This window comes from Carya illinoinensis, chromosome 10, assembly GCF_018687715.1.
Source record: "Carya illinoinensis cultivar Pawnee chromosome 10, C.illinoinensisPawnee_v1, whole genome shotgun sequence".
Classification (NCBI taxonomy): Eukaryota; Viridiplantae; Streptophyta; class Magnoliopsida; order Fagales; family Juglandaceae; genus Carya; species Carya illinoinensis.
In genome coordinates, this window is record NC_056761.1 from 27,875,696 (window position 1) to 27,881,908 (window position 6,213).

The window sequence follows — 6,213 nt, forward strand, 5'->3', positions numbered from 1 at the left end:
TCTTAGCATGAAGGAAAAGAAATTTTAAAAGAATTGTAATTCTTGTCGATTTTTATCAAAATTGTTATGAAAATTACCCACCATAAGGACATGCGTTATAGTTAACTACTAAAATATTTTTCAATTTTTATTTATTTCAATTTGAATAATTTGGATCACGAGTCACTTGGATCATATCAATTGATCAAAATTTTTAATTTTTAAATTGTTTCTTTAAAATGTTTTCTTATTCTTTATCTTGTTATCTTAAAATAGAAATGAACAAATATTTGTCAACAATTTTTTTGTTATATTTTCTTCATGTTATTTTTTTAAAATGGATCAAACTGGTTAATCCACCCTAGTCTGAATAAATAAACAGTTCAAACAAACCATGATTAACTACTCCACACTGTTTTATTGTAAGAAAACAAATTGACAATGAATAAAATTAGCAAAAACATATGCACTTCACACAATCGAGAAATATTAAAATGTCCACTTCCTATTTTGAGAATATTTTATTACTATTCATTATTTTATCCTTATTTTTTATTTATTTTTATTACTATTAAATATTTTATTATTTTTTTTCATTACTATACACATAATATTTGAGATCATTTTATTACCCAAATGCAACAACCTAAGGCCATGTTTGGATCCTTAGATGAGATAATTTCATCTTATCTCAAAATTTTTCATAATTTCCTTCCCAAACATCATTCAAACACAAAACACTTTTCAATTTCAAATTTTCAAATTTTTCATCTAATCATTATAACTTTCTTAAATTTTCAAATAAAACACAAAAAAAGAAAAAAGAAAAAAAAACAACTTTTTCAAATTTTAAAACAAAATCATATTAAAAAATTATATTCAAACAATATTTTAACTTCATATTATTTTTAGTCAACTTTTTTGCTCATTTCTCAAAATACAATAAAACATTTTAACTCAAAGCATTTCACTACCATTAACAAATCATTTTCCTGTTATTCATAGATCATTTTACTACTATTCATAAGGTTATATCTCATCTCATTTATCTAAGTATGTCCTAAAAAAGAGAAATATTTTAGTCACAAAGGAGTTATACAAAAATAATCTCACAAATTGACGTATCTTGATGTGATTAATCAGATTGTAAAGTTACTTTTTACTATAAAGTAAATATAATGGATTACATGAAACCACATCAGTTTGTAATATACTTTCGTAGACTCTCTTTGTGGTTGTATCAGTTCTCAAAAAAATAATACCCACACACAACCAATCCATTTTGGCAGAAGACCACCTAAAAAACTAAGAAAACACTAAATCTACTGATATATTCTCCCGATGATTCTAACCGACTCACTATTTTTTTATTTAATAATTAAGTAAGTGTTTTTAAATGATGTTGTAATTTTTTTAAATGTTTAAAGAGATTACAAAAATACATAAAAAAAAAAAAGTAAAATAGCCTTGGCAATGTCAGGAGCCACTCTCGGCAGCTCTAGCACCGCCCAAAAAACTACGATGTAAACCCTTTTCCAATAAGTTGCAACGGGTGAAAAGATCTAACATTGATAACCATAGAGTTTGTAGTCAACATATTTTCTTTGGTGACAATACAAACTCCCTTATCCTGGGGACATAGAATTATATGCACTATAGCGAGGGGAACTATAGGCATATGAGATAGTGGTATAGAGCTAGCACAAGAGAAGTCTCATTTGATTTTGCAATACCCTTGTTGAAGACGTGTTTCACGCCACCCACCATAGCTCTACCTCACTGGGCTAAGATAGGTGAAAATTTAAATATTCACCCCGCTAGCTTCTTCAGGGTTTTCATAAGATACACCCTCAGGTAAGAAATACAACCCTTGGACTTATGGTGTCATGACATGTGCTCATAACCATTCTCACTTTTGTTCTTTTTCATTTCCAAGAATGTTAACCGCCAGTACAAAAGTAATCTCTTAGCTCCCCGAGACCCTTTCAAAACCTCATCATTACTTTCTTCACTCTTTGCCTTTCCTCCTTTCTTGGTTTGCCGCCATTGAGAAGTCCTTAACTATCTCCTCTTTCAAAATTTTTTTTTACCCCTATTTTTTGTTGCAATTCTCTACGTTTCTTTGCCAAATGGCTCACCACAGTGCTTCTCCTAATCGGTCCATGGTGGAGACTCCTCCTAGGGTTTCCTCCCCTTTTGAAGTTGAGTCTTCTGATGGCCAAACTAGCCCCTTCTTTGAGGAATAGCATTCGACTATCTCTACTAAGAAACTGACCAAGTTGTGAACAAACTGCCGCGTTCCTAGGTCAATGGAGCTCGTGATCCCTCCTGCATGTGCTGGTGTTGTTGACAAAGAAGGCTTTTCTAGGCATGAGGCCCTTATTGCTAGTGCCGTAACAAGTGATTATGACCCCATTCTGCCGCCTTGTAAGCAATGTTCTCTATCTCCTTCAAATTTCTCATGACCAACTCTCTCCACATGGTTGGTGTGTATTGTTGTGCTCTTGTATAGTGTTTCGCACGGCGTTGGAGCCCTTGGGGAAGAGATACCCCTACTTGATAGCTCACGAGTTCTTTTTCTTCTATGTCTTGAATCGACTGCCAGGTAATATCTATAGTTTTCATGTTTGAACAAATGGTCAACAGTTGGTGGCCTTTAAACCCCGTCATTCCAATGCTAAATCTTGGAACAAGAAATTTTTCTTTCTTATTGGGAGCGGTTTGGAGTTTTCTGCTTCTGAGAAAAACATCCTCGATTTCCCTGTTCAAGCCAATTAGTGAAAAATCCCTAATGATAAACATATTTTAATTGACCTTACTGGTCATGAACAAGAACGCGTTGACGCAGTTCTGAATTGGGCAAAAGAACATGTTAAGTAAAACCAAGGAATGTGCCCTATGGATCGACAAGTTGTTGTCGCCATCCAATATTGACAAATTTCTTATTGTGCCTGTTCGCTTCCATGTAAAGGGACGAAAACTAAAGGCCATGAAGAAGACTCCTTCTAAGAAGAGGCTTGTTTTGCTACCTTCTTCTGAAACCACTATCAAACGTTCTTGTCAAGAGAAGGGCAAGACACCCTCCAGTAGCCCGACTAAAGTTGTGAAAGGAGCGGTTGTTAACATGGATCTAAATAAAAGCATTGGTTATGGTGCTATGCCAACCCTTGCGAGGGAAGTACCAACCAACTCCCTCATCGCCACTTGACTCTCCCCATCTACAGGACCTTGATGAGCTCATGAGCCAAGCCCTCGTTGATTTGGTCACAGCCTTGGATCATGAATCCCCCGTTGGTGGGTTGGGGGCTACTAACGCCCTCGAATTTCCATCCCTTCTTGATTCTACGCCTTCTGATGGCGAATCCAATTTTGATATCTTCATTGTCTTTTTCTTTGGGTGTGGTTGGGACCACAACTCCTGAGGTGATGCCCATTAGCATCGACCAAGCTGTAAGCTCTAATACCTACCGTCCACTGTTTCCAAGGATGTGACCCCTATCAACGAATAATGAGTAGGTTTCCATTCCCTCCAATCCCTTCTCATTCGGTGGTGACCTGAAGACTTCAACCCCTAGGGAAGGGGGGGTGGGTCATCGAGTGATGACCAAGTGTTGAGGGATGATGAAGGGGGAAAGAGAAAAAAAGACTGATTGTAGTGAGGGTGAAGAAGACCTCATTGCCATTTTGGCTCATGTTACTTCTACTTTAGAGATAGAGGTTTCTCTTATGGCAGTCATGCCTGAGGTAGAGACCATGGCTCCACTTGTAGTGCCTGAGCTGCATCCCCTAGGAAGGACGCATATCGAGGGTAACTCCGCTGAAGTGGAGGAAGTGGGAGGCCCTTTGTTCGTAAGTACTCCTTACAGACAAAGATGAGGCTGTGACAGAGATGTCATGCCATCTAAGGGACTTCCTTACACTAGTATAACTTTACTCCTCAAGCTGTTTTCTTTCCCTATCTTCAGCATGTTATGCTCCTAAATTTTGGGTTGTACTTTGCAGGGCATGGACAGTTTGGCAACTTGGATCGTTAATGGTCATTGCGATCTGGAGTTCGAAGTGAAGGAGAGGTGCAAGTTTGCCTTCTATGCCATACAGGAGATTTCACATCTAGTAGTTGAGAAAACCAAGATTACTTGCCAGCTTGAGAATATGAAAGCTGAGAAGACTGAGCTAGACTGCTACCTTGGTCAGGCCGATGGGTATATTCAATCCCTAAAATGTGAGCTTGATCTCCTTCATGATGAGGCGTCTGAGCTCCAGGGTGAGCTATTTCACATCGGGTCCCTAATGTCAAGTAAGGCTTTGCCCTACAATTGGCAGAATTTGAGTGCAACTTGGCTCACGCTCAGTTGAGAGTTGCAAAAAAGGAACTAGAGTCCTCTCAAGAATAGTTGGCAACAGCTGAGCAACATTGCTCAAGCACTGGAAGCCTCGGAAGAGGGTTGTAAGCAACTCTCCCTTGATCTCTCACGAGCCAAAGTGTCACATGAAGCTACCCAGAAGGAGCTCAAGCTTCAATTATCTAACACTAAGGGATCTTACGAGGAGCTTTGCAAAAGGTTCAATACTTATAAATAGAACCATAAGGCTTTCAACACTAAGCAAGACAGGCAAAACCAAACCCTGCTCAACCTAGATAAGAAGGTAAGGGAGTATAAGGCATGGCTTCATGAATTGGAGGCTGATTTGACTGCCTCAAGGGGTGAGGTAGTCTACTTGTAACCTTAGCTGGCCTTCGCTATTGGTGTCAACGACCGAGTGGGTATGGGTATGGGTATGGTGTTGGGGTGGCTCATCTAAAAGCCTATTTTCTGGCACACCCTCACACTAATCTAGAGTGCCTAAAGATGGATAACCTCAAGCCCTCTGCCACAGCTATTTAGTTTGCTGATTCCATGGTCGTAGGAGTATGCCTGATGCTTTCATGAACCTGCCATCGCCCTCGTCGTCTCTTGAACCTCCATCGGCTCCTCTTTCCTAGGCTTTTGGGTTTCACTTTTTATCTTGGACATGTAAATCTTTCATAGATACATTTATGTGTAAGGTTCTGGAAAACAAAATTTTTTCACTTTAATGTTTTGCTGGCACCTTTGACTTTTGCTGAATACTTTGTCTTTAGAAGGGTGCCGCTTGTTTGTATGCGGGCATGTGGTCTTTCGACCTTCGTGCTCATTTTGATGCACTGCAAATCTTTGACTCTTCACTTGTGGCAAAGTATAGGGGACATGGGGTCTTTGGACCTCCACGCCCATTTTGGCTAAGTATGGGGGTCATGGGGTCTTTGGACCTCCACGCACCTTTCGTCGCTCTACTGGTCTTTGACTCGTCACTGGTGGCTAAGTATGGGGGTCATAGTGTCTTTGGACCTCCACACCCGTCTGTTGCATCGCGAGTCTTTGACTTGTCATTGGTGGCTAAGTATAGGGGTTGTGGGGTCTTTGGACCTCCATGCTCGTTCCTTGCACCACAAGTCTTTGACTTGTCACTATTGTGGGGTCTTTGGACCTCCACGTCCATTCGTTGCACCTCAAGTCTTTAGCTCATCACTGGTGGCTAAGTATGGGGGTGTTGAGGGTCTTTGAATCTCCACGCCTCTTTCGTTGCACCACGAGTCCCTGACTGGTCGCTGGTGGCTAATTGTGGAAGGATCTTTGGACCTCCACACCCCTCTCATTGAACTACAAGTCTTTGACTCGTCACTGGTGGCTAAGTACAGGGGTTGTGGGGTCTTTAGACCTCCACACCCCTTTGTTGCATCGCGAGTCTTTTACTCTTGATTGGTGGCTAAGTACAAGGTTCGTGAGGTCTTTGGACCTTCACGCCCCTTTTGTTGCACCGTGAGTTTTTGACTCATCACTAGTGGACCATGAGGACACGTAAATAGGACAACCAACTACTTTTATTGATTTGTCTCTATTGGTTACATAAAAAGAATGGAAACAATAGCATAATAAAATTTGAATGTAAAAGTAAGAACTTAGAGAAAAAAATTCTTCAGATGCTCAGCATTCCAAATATGTTGTAGTTAAAAAATTCTTCAGATGCTCGGCATTCCAAATATGTTGTAGTTCCTTCCCATCAGTGTCTTTGAGGTGGTATGACCCTGGCTTGTGGTTGGTTGTCACTATGTACGGCTCTTCCCAATGTGGCCCAAGCTTTCCCTCATCCTAAGTCTTCACTCCCGTTTCTTTGAGAACTAGGTCGCCTACTTTAAAAGACCTAGGCATGACC